The 11,418-nt window shown below is 35.3% G+C and overlaps 2 long non-coding RNA genes across 2 annotated transcripts; one reads left to right on the forward strand and one right to left on the reverse strand.

The window, feature by feature from the left end:
* Positions 1-219: 219 nt before the first annotated feature.
* LOC111413635 (uncharacterized) lies at positions 220-1,246 on the reverse strand. Its single transcript, XR_002706197.2, has 2 exons — positions 749-1,246; positions 220-691 (listed from the first exon to the last, which is right to left on the reverse strand). It is a non-coding gene; the product is annotated as an uncharacterized lncRNA (long non-coding RNA).
* On the forward strand, positions 1,163-7,368 carry LOC139431976 (uncharacterized). The gene is made up of 2 exons (XR_011642002.1): positions 1,163-1,616; positions 7,085-7,368. It is a non-coding gene; the product is annotated as an uncharacterized lncRNA (long non-coding RNA).
* Positions 7,369-11,418: the final 4,050 nt, after the last annotated feature.

Genomic DNA, 11,418 nt, shown 5'->3' on the forward strand with positions numbered 1-11,418 from the left:
AGTCAATTCCCTGGATTCAATGAACCTTAAGTGGTGTATCCTTATACATTCTTGCAATCATAAAAGGATGAATATGATGAAATGTGAATAAATACTTCACACAAAGAAGAAGAGAATTCTATGTGTTACTCGTTGACGTGGTAATTTAACAAAAATTTTAATTGAATCTTTACCTTTTTTATTTCATATTGGAAAATGATCACATCAAATACAATTAAATAGAATTTATGTAACTTTAATTAATCAGCAATCAATAAAATATAAGAAAAAAATAAAATTGTATCCCCCTCTATAAACTTTTATTGAACATACGATATTAAGTGCTGTCGACACAGTAGTCTAGCTATAGCCACAAATAGTAACCTCGTCAAGTCCGAGGTTAAAGTCCTTTGGCTTTGGAAACGACGACGACGACGAAGACGACGACGCGGTGCCCGGGCAGGTAACTTCCGGTCGCAGATTTACCGTTAGATTCACTCTTCATAGGCTATTCTAAGGCTATGTTCTTATCCTTGTCTGTACGAGTCAAGTCGTTTCAAAGAAACGAAGAACGAAGCATAGTCAGCCGACGATGGCTTCGACTACGAACGCCAAAAACATCAAACCGCAATTATAATTGGCCGTGTGTCTACGTGCTCGAAATGTTGTTAAACCTTTTCCGGTTTTCTTTGATTCCTCTTCCTGTCGTTTCCTACAATTGAATAGTACCGTATATTTTTTGGTGAACGAAATAGATCTCGTGACTTACCGTAAACTTGATTTCTGGATCGTTTAAACGAAATACTTCATAACACGCTTCATTTCCCACCAATTGTCACTAGCTGATGAGACTGTATAGAAGATATAGCGGTTTATTCTCGACGACAATGCTATCAGTATCTACCTGATCTACGAGATAATTTTTTTATTTTTCTATAATCCCAAAAAAAAATATTTACGAAACAGGATCAATAGTTCCGATTCAATATTAACCAGGCGTGAAAAATGAAAATTAATTGAATTTAATAATCAATTTGCTATACCCCATAAATACGCTATAATTAGTAACATGTAATTATTACTTCACTCGTAAGCTCGTTTAACATCCAATGGCTTCTTCTTCGTGTACAGTTAAAGCAACAAATTGATGTGTTCCATGTTGTACAACAACATTCTTAATAGTCGAACAAAAAAATGTAGCCACAAGACAAGGTAACTAAAAAGGATTAATGCTCGTTCGCTGACAGTTAAAACAGTGACTTAACTGTCGACGGACGTTAACGTTCCGTCAAGTTCAACGAGTCTTCTTGATACCGGAAATTTACCAGCGGACAATAATCCGATCCGTACCGTAGCAGCTCGATCGAAGCTAGAAGATTGGTAGTTGTTATTCCTCAAGTACAGCTAACTTAATCGAATGATAACAGAGAAGAGTCCCGACGACGATCAGCAACGTTTGTAACGATTTCAGGAAAACCATTTACTTACTTCAAAAGGAAGTAGTTTACAAGTATAAAAAGATGGTTGGATGAGTACGCTAAAAATTTGGGGAGAAAATTAAAAGATTTCAGAAAATAATTATTATATGAATACATGAAAAAAGAGATTTAATTTTAGGAGATTTTGAGAAAATCCTGGTAAGAACTAAACTCTTCCTCTAGTACATAAATAAGTTCATCAAATAACGAGAGTAACTATAAATTTGGGAAATTAATTCTTTGGTTTCAAAGTTAATTATGTTGCCCACACAAATGTGACTTTAAAATTAGAATTTTTTTTCCTATTTCACATTATCAAAAACTTGAATATGAATTCTACTTACCGTTGATACACTTTTCAAAGAGTTTCAAAAGAATCGTAAAGAAGCTAGGGGAAAATACACCTAGTGTTGTGGTGAGCCCCTCTCTTTCGGCCAACCAAGTAGCGAACCATATTATACAGCATCAAGATCTCCCACAAATAACGACCACACCATACGTATTAAGAGGGAGCTGACTGAGATTAAGGCCGCCTGCCAGAAAAGACTCGACTTCTCGAAACCCTTTACACATGATGAATTCCCCAGTGCACTCTAACAGATGAAAATAGGGAAAGCCCCGGGTTACGACGGCATTCATAATGAGTTCCTGGTTATGTGCTGCCGGTTTACCAGGAATTGGCTAATTGTATTTTATATTGATATTCTGAAAAATGGCTGGATACCAAGGGAATTTAAGACGACAAAGATCATCTTCATCCTGATGTCCGGGATCGGCAGATCTGCCTGGTAGCTATCACCCTAGCAAATCTTTCAAACTCCTAGAACGTCTCATTCCAAACCAAATTATTGATAAGATTACTGAACGTATCACGCAGCTGTGTAGATCAGGTTTAAACCTTACAACTTATTCAGGCTGGCTTTCAGAGCTAGAGAAGACTGTCGTTGAATAACAGTCGAAGATCCTAAGTCTGAAGAATAACATGCTCAGTGGCAGGTTCTTCCAGGTCATTTTGGGGCAAAAGCAAAGCCACACAAAATTATTAAATAACCTAAGGATCCTTGCACAAACTTTTTTCAATCTATACATTGCCTACATACTGGGTACTACTAACATAAAATTATCATACGCAGCTAGGGAGGATGAGGTAACTCTGACCAACAATCTGATTGTAATGGGCGAGTATTATAGAAAATAGAGATTGATGCCTAATCTAAACAAAACAGTAGCTTGGTGGTTGCCTTCTAGACCACAACCCAACTCCAAAGTACCTGGGTGTGACCTTGGACAGAACCCTCACATATCGCTCATACCTGAAAAAACAACAGTTAAAATACGCACAAGAAACAATATCGTTCAGAAATTATGTGACACAACGTGGGGATCACTAGGAACACTGTGGTGGTTGGTCATCCGCCGAAGTGAGCCGACACCCAAACATATCTTGCAAACCAGTTGCTTTTAATTTGCAGCGCCGCTTCTGCAAAACTGCTTATAGGATTCGAACAAGGCATGGCTTATGCAGATACGCACTCCATAAATAGAACAAAGCCCTGAACCCCATATGTGACAGAGGTTGGGATAACGAGACTGTTGAATATATTGTCATAATTTGACATTAAATTTACACTCCTATTACACTTTAAAAAATCGTCCAAAAATCCTAAGTAGGATTCCAAGAGTTATACATATTGAGCTGGTAGCATTTTATTTAGCTTATGAAGTAATGCTTGGTGACAAAAATCTTATCAAACGCCTTAGCTACATTAAAGAAAATCGCTGTGCAGTATTACTTGATTTCTACGGTTTTCTCGATTTGATCTCCAGTTCTGTAAACGTGAAAGTTGACTACGAAATTCAAATAGGTAGTCCAGAATCAGTGGTCTGAGTGATGTCTGAGTCTAATTGCGGCGTTACAAATGTACATTACAATCACGATACCTTTTCGAGAGACTTGTTTGAATACTTCGCCTGTGATGAGATCCTATCAAAGAATCTTCTTCAAATTCAAGTTGGTGTGCATTTTGTTTTTACCATTTCACGTGGTACTACTGGTAAGTTAGTGCTCACATCGTTATGTTGATGGTCGCTGAAAGATACAAAATTGTCGAAACTTTACATAGCAAGATGACACGTCATTTTATGAACTGTTGAAAATGATTACACCTTAAATTACTAAAAATAACACCGTGATGAGAGCAGCTCCACTACATAACTTAAACCAACATTTTCAAAGTCGCTTTATGGTTTATTGCATTTCTTTTTTCATTCTAACACGTGCATCTATGTGCTGTAATTATCTGCATCATTATAGTGAAGATATTTTACTTTCGTGTGATAGATAAACTTATGATTTAATTCGGATGAATTCAATAATCGTTATAAATTTTCAAATTGTTTTTTAGCAATTGATGTTAAGCACGTGTCAATTAAGAAACCACCAAATACAGTCTCACACTTTTACTATTACAAAAAAAATTAGATGATGGTGGAGGAAAAAGACTAATTGCGTGGCAATAGCGAGAAGTATTTACCATTTGTATTTGTTGCAGATACTACATGTAGAGAGATACTTAGGTATTGACAGAAAATTTCTTGAAATCTTGTAGCATTTGGAAAAACAGTATCAAATAAATTACTCCAAATCCCAAAACCCATGGCTTGAGAAGAAATTACTATTTGTTTTTATTGGAGATGACGCTTTCAATCGACAGAACGTTTTGTGAAACCTTATAGCATTCGGAAAAGCAGTATCAGATAAATTACCGTATTTTCTCAAATCTAATCCGCATCGTTTTTACAAATTTTGTTCTCTAAAATCAAATGGGGATTACAATCGGGTGTAGATTAGATTCACAGTGGTATAGATGAAAGTTGGAAAAAGTAAAATGAAATACCTAAATGAAATCAGATTCTAAAAATAAAACTTTATTAAGGGTTTTATAACAATATTTACATTTTTAAGGATCATTTTCTTCTCATATTACATCATTCGGATCCGTTCAAAAGATTGGTCTTATAACACTTCTTAAACGATGTTATAACAATAATCTCAGGGATCACTTTCCATGGCGCCGACAACCTTTGAACAAGTTCAGAAGTAGAAGCCCGTTTAATTTGTCCCGTTTTGGTTAATTCTCGAACAGGAGCTGCAATCCATTTGAAATACTGTTTTCTCGTGTTATCTTAAAAGGGTTTATTAATAGATATATCCATAAGTAGTATGGATGTCATTGCACCAGGTATTACGACAAGTTCCGTGTGTAATTCTTTATGGCGATTTTTTACAGATTTAGTGAAATGTCCCATGAATTAATCAAGAACAATTACTCACGGTTTACTTAATAATCCTCCTGGCCTAAGACTCCATATTTGAGATAACGTTACGTCATCCATCCTTTTTGTTGCGCCCTAATATGACGTCTTTCGGGAAATACTCTGATTTCAGAATGGTTTTTCTTTTCAATATTAATAATGGCGATAATTTTACCCTATCACCGATTGCTGCTACAATCACTGATCCTAAATTCCCTCACATCTCTTCTTCCTAGTGTGTAATTGGGGGGCATATCTGGATACATTGCCGTTTCATTGCTAAATTGTTGTTATTCGCCTTAACAATAGCCCCATTCGGCGCATGAACCGCACAGTCCAACCTTTGCTAGCTTAACAGATTTTTGTTCATATTCAACGAATTTGTTGTTTTTATTGCTTCTTCCCGACGTAAATCGTATCTTACATACAATCCCTCCTTTTGTCTTTCTTAAAAGAACCGGGAAACAGCCTCGTCATTTTCATGAAGTCGTCCCTTCTTTGGTTTGACAAATTTTGTGCGAGATACCTCATAATGTACAATAGCTGCCTTGTGTTCGTACCACAGCCGAACGTTAGTCTCATCAAGGCCAAAAATGGCACCAGCTTTCCGATTCCCTTCTTTCTCCACTAACTTAATAACATCTCGTTTAAATTTTGCTGTGTAAAAGAATCTATTCGATTTTTGCAATTACTGCTGGTACTGCAGTCTCGCCCCATTTATCGCAAAAAGCTCGATGGGAGTTGGAGTTGATAAGCTTTGATGCTGTTTTAAAAGTTAACGGTACAAACGGTTCAGGGGAAACCGGTGACTTCTTAGCCACCCGTTTCGCCAGCTAGAGTGTTCCTTATTTACGGTATGTCCTTTCCGTCACTTTATCGTGATGTTGTTATAAACATTAGCTTCCTTAAGTGATTGCCGACAGGACTTCACTAACGATGATGTAGTTCAATGCCCACTAAGCGATAGCATAGCCTGTCTGTTACCAGTGCAGATTACAACGTTTCTCCCAAACTTTTTTGGATATTTATAGCAGCTATTTTGGCCTAGCAAAATGGAAAGATGCAGCTGGAGAAGATTTCCGCTCCGGAGCCTCCAGCCTCCTTTGATCCATCAGTGTAGATGGTCAGGGTTTTACCAGTACTAAAGTTACTCTGGAGTATCGCCTCAATGCCAAAGTGTGGCCTGTTTAAGAAAGTAAGTGTGATGTAGTCTGTACGAGCTTCAAGGAAAGGTTGTTTACGAACAGCCTCACTCCAGAGTTCGCTCCAGACTATTCCCATTTTTACAACCTGCTTATTATCCACTGATCGCAATCGAACCAACCCCATCGAGGCCACCTCCCTGATAAAAATATCTAGGGGTAGCACGTTCATCATAGTCTCCATCGCGATCGTAGATCTTATGGCGCCCGTAATTAACAGGCAGACCAGTCGTTGCAGCAATCTAGCCTTATATGTATGTTTTAATGCTCAGCATCAAACTATGGCTCCGTGGGCTACCATGAGTCTTAACACAGAAGTGTAGATCCACATTGTAACCATCGGATTTAATCCGCATATAGTCCCAAATGCCCTTCGACATTGGGTGAGTACAATCGTTGCTTTTTTGGATTTGCAGCGAATGTGTGATTTCCAAGTCAGTCCTTTGTCGCAGATAACACCAAGATATTTCACCTCTGGAGCAAAGGTAAATGGACTATTGCAGAAATGGGGTGCAGAAATTGTGTTAAGTGTTCCAGTTTCCTCTGATTGACGAAGAGAACAATCCACTATTAATATTATATTATTACTACTTTTTTTAAAAATTATATTGCAGCCTTCCTATTTGTAAAAAAGATCCTAAACTAGGTATCGTTAACATTCGCAACCTAATAACCGCATTCTCAAAATTAGGGTGCGGATTAGATTTGAGTGTGGATAAGATTTTTCCTAAACCAAAAACATTGCCTAATAACGAGAAGAACTTGCTGTTTGTTTTTATCGGAGACAACGATTTCGCACTGACAGAAAGTTTGATGTATCTTATAGCGTTTGGAAAAACAGTATTAGATAAATTACTGCAACTTCCAAAACACGAGACTTTGTCTAATAGCGAGAAATAGTTGCCATGTTTTTTTTTTTTTTGGAGATTATATTTTCGCACTGATAGAAAATTTTGTGAACCCTTATAATCAAACAGGTCTAATTATTTCTCCCATAAAGGCAAAAATCGTCAGATATGTTTCTAGATGACATTAAAGAGAGGGATTTCAGTTGCGACATTTAGTGCCACAGAGCCACCAAATTATTTTAAATTTTTTTTGTAATTTTAGGAATATAAATGAAGGAAGGTGTCAAAAGAAATGATAAAGGCTATGAAAAGTATATCCGATATAGAATAGGCTACTGTTCACTTATATAATGAGAGTGTAGAAGAAAATACTGATTACGAGGACCTTACATCGTAATACGATAAAGATGGTTATCATTTCTACATTAGCAAACATGAAGAAACTTCGTGGAAAAACACCCCAATAATTAGCTGTAAACAAAACAAGAGAAAAACTATTATCAAATCATTTCTCAAACCGAGAGGACAATAAATGTATCAAGTGAATTACATATTTTTTTTATTTTTGACAAAAGATATGATACACAACATCGTCACTTACACCAACATATACATTGAAAATCGTCAAATTGCGCAAGAGATAAAGACTGCAAAAACTTCCGCACTAAAATGCTTGCTTAGTTTTAAGTTTTTTCTGGTTGGAGAGAAAATAGCACATCATACGAATGTTGAAAAGCTTTGGAATGCAGATGCAGCTCGAATCATCAGGCTGAGGGTTGCTTTCGGTTATAGAAATGATAAAATTCTTGTTTTTTCTTCATTTACTACGTTTTGACGACATTACAATTAGAAAATATTGGAACACAACTGACAAGTTAGCTTCTGTGACACCACATTAATTTTGTGAATAATTACTGTTCAGGAGATGGAAATGTTTCATCCGTTCTGAGGCAGACGTGAATTCGTGCGGTATATACCATAAATACCGGCAAAATACGGTATAAAACTATATGCCCTTTGTGACAACAAATCATTTTATACGTGGAACTTTGACATTTATTACGGAAAACAATAAGATATAATAGACATAGCATTTCGTATAGTAACAAGACTAGATCCTATAAAATAATCAACTAGAAACTTGACCACTAATAATTATTGTATTCATTAGCACAAAAATAGGTTAAAATTAATTGAAACGATTATAAAGAACAAGAAAGAAATTTCGCCGCAATTTTTAACACATAAAGAACGGATAATCGGATCCGGAGTGAAATTGATGACATCGCCAAAAAATCAAATATAATTTTAGACTATAATAGAATAAAAGGCGGATATGGTATTATTGATAAAAATGTGCATCATATACAATATCTACAGAAGGAATGCTTAAAATGGTTATCCTCCTACAGGATGGCTGCTAGCAATTTTTTCAAATTTTAGGCTTTGCAGAAATCAATCACAACTTATATTCAATTCCAGCAAACATATTCTTCATTTCGATTAGTTACTTCTTTTAAAGAAAAGAATTATTACATAACGATTTACTTCTTTTATATTTAATTATTCACTATCTTCTTACAGCGATATTTTGCGTGCGGTATAGCGTGAAAATTATACATACATGCTAGAGTTAAAAATATCGACCTCTGCACCTTCTCAAAAACAAGAAAAAAGGAAAAGGAAACACCAAATAGGGCGACTATATTTATATATAGCGGTAAAGATAAGAATAAGAGATCTTCTCCTGGCGTTGATGTTCTGCTATACGAAAGATTTGGAAACAAAATCAATAATACAGAATATATTAATGTATGCAATAATAATGCAAGTGAAAATGAATCTGTAAAAGAAAAAACCTTCCCACATAATAAATGTTTATGCTCCCGACACTAGTAAGCCCAAAGAGGAAATCGAAATGATTTATCAGCAGTAGATTAGCAGTAGATTGAAGAGATTTTAACTCCCAAATTGGAAATGCTATTAGAAAATTCAATGAAGAAATCCTAAATGAAAGCAAAGAACATCTAATATAGCTATGTGCAATTAACGAACACAAATTTATGTTTGAGAATACACAAATCCAAACATTGGTAGATGACTAAATCGATACACCGAAATGGAATTCTGGAAGGTCTTGACATCAGCAAATACTGCAACCAACCACAACCTCGCAAAGGGAAAAATAAGAAGCAAAATATAACATATAAGAAAACAGTTGGTAGAAAAGACGAACACGATCAATGTGGAACTGCTAAAGGACCCTTTCACAAAGATCTTATATTAAGAGAGGCATAGAGAAAAAATATAATAAATTAAAATACAACATTATAAATGCTGCTGAAGAAGTTGTACTAAGAAAATGCATAAACAGAGGCAGCAGATCAAATACAAAACCATGGTTAACACCAGAGATTAAGAGATGAGCAAATGAAAAACGACAAGCATATCTATAATAGAGATCTCAGTCAATAACATTTGAGAAATATAAACTCACAAGCCTTTTTGAAGGGCATAAAAGTTTGGAATATGCTAAAAAAGCAAGTAAAAGCCTGTCAATGGACATGTGAAACTTATAAAAATTACACTGAACTGGGAAGAACTCTTTTGTAAATTTTACCGCGATGTCGAAAACACGAGCAAGAGACCAGACACAGCGCATATTACCAAAACTACACATCACAGTCCATATGCAGAGAAGGAAAAAAACAAACAATTACCAAATTAAAAATTCGAATCTGCAGGGGTTGATGAATTTTCGAATAAAATGCTAAAATACAGATGAGGATGCACTACTTAACGAGATAGAGGAGTTGTTCAAGAAAATAATACCAATAAAAAGTATACCAATCGAATGGAAAAAAAACATAGCAATATCAATATTGCAAAAGGATTATTTACACAGATCCTCGAAGAAGAAATTTCTGCTTTCGGATTAGTGAAGAACAGTTAAGCTTCAGACAAAATCAGGAAAACAAGAAAAGTGCATCTCGATGTAATATTGTGAATAAGAACAAAAGAAAGGAGTGATACGTAGAGTACTCTTATAAATCGGCATAATACCAGAAAACACCGCATCGCACTCTTCAACTTGATCATAAGCGAAATAATAACTAACGTGAAAAGAATTGGAAATTGTTATCAGTTAGGAAGCGAAGAACTGAAAATAGTGTGGCATGTTATCTATACTACTAATTGTAAGACGATAACATTCAGAGTCAAAAGCAAAATCGCTAACAATAGCAAGGAAGCCATCCCGTTGCAAATTGGCGGTGTTTAACAAGTCTATAGAACAGATGATGAGTTTTAAGTATCCTGACATCGGTACTAGGAGCAGCAGAAATCTCCATGAAGTTATAGCTCAAACTATTCTAGATATAATATGGCAAAACAAGTACACACCCCAGAAAGCAAGGTCTGCAAATATAAAATCTGTGTAAAACCATATACGCGATAGAGTCGAACAGCAAAACGCTACCAAAAAACTCTTCAATAGTGGAGACCATAAAAGAAGTGAGGATATCAGAGAAATATGCGATATATAGGGCATTGTGAGATGGGCCCTCAAAAGCAGAGAAGAATGGAAACTATTTTGAACGTATGGAAAACTCAAGACTAACAAGGACAGGTAAAGAAGGGTTGCTAAGAGCAAACAGACTCCCTGGAAGGCCTGTTTGCGGTGTTATGAATGCTAGACATCAACTTCCCATAATAAGCTATGAATAATTAAAAAACTAGGCAAACAAAGAAGAAATTTTGTTTCATCTTCCTTTCTTTTCGTAGACATTTTGTCTGAAGTTGAACTCAAAAAGTGTTGCGCAATATTACTTAGACACGTTACAATTTATCCCATACTGCACAATAAAAATGAAAAATATTTTGATTTACTCAATATATTGTTGACATATTTAATGGCTTATAAGTGTACTCAAAGGTAGAAAAATAGCTAATAGTTATTCTATAAAGGGCTAAATTGATACCTAATTGTGAAATTAACCATAAACGGCTCCCAATTACGTCAAGATACACCTACAATACTTTAGATGCTTCCTAACTACTAAACTGGCTTTCAACTACTTGGAACGGTTTCTAATTGCTGTGAGCGTCTCTGAAAAAATCCTAATGACCATTTAGGAATTGATTAAGTTTTGATAGAAGGTTTTTTGTTTGTTACTCCGACCGGTTTCAAGATTTTTTTGCATTGACTAAGTTGCTCCCGAATGACTCCCAATGGATTTCAATCATCGTAAATTGTAACGAATTGTCCAAAATGATTTACAACTAAATGCTTTCATTTTAGAAATTTAAGTGTGGTTCAAATTATGTAGTCTTAGTTACTCATCTTGTGACTAAGAGGGTCAATTCAGAAATTAAGATATTTAAAGAAAAGCAGTTCTGTGAAAATCAAAATTAATAATAGGACTGAATTTTTAGGCAGCTCTTATTTCTCATACATAAGTGTATTATGGATAAGAATTCTTCAAAAGGAAAAACATAAACTAGTAATTACACACTCTTTTTATGTGAAAGCATGAAAGAGATGTTTAAAGAAATATTTTCTTCGAATGATGATTACTTAAAATACCAGAGAGTGTG

The sequence above is a fragment of the Onthophagus taurus genome, chromosome 11 (assembly GCF_036711975.1).
Source record: "Onthophagus taurus isolate NC chromosome 11, IU_Otau_3.0, whole genome shotgun sequence".
Lineage (NCBI taxonomy): Eukaryota > Metazoa > Arthropoda > Insecta > Coleoptera > Scarabaeidae > Onthophagus > Onthophagus taurus.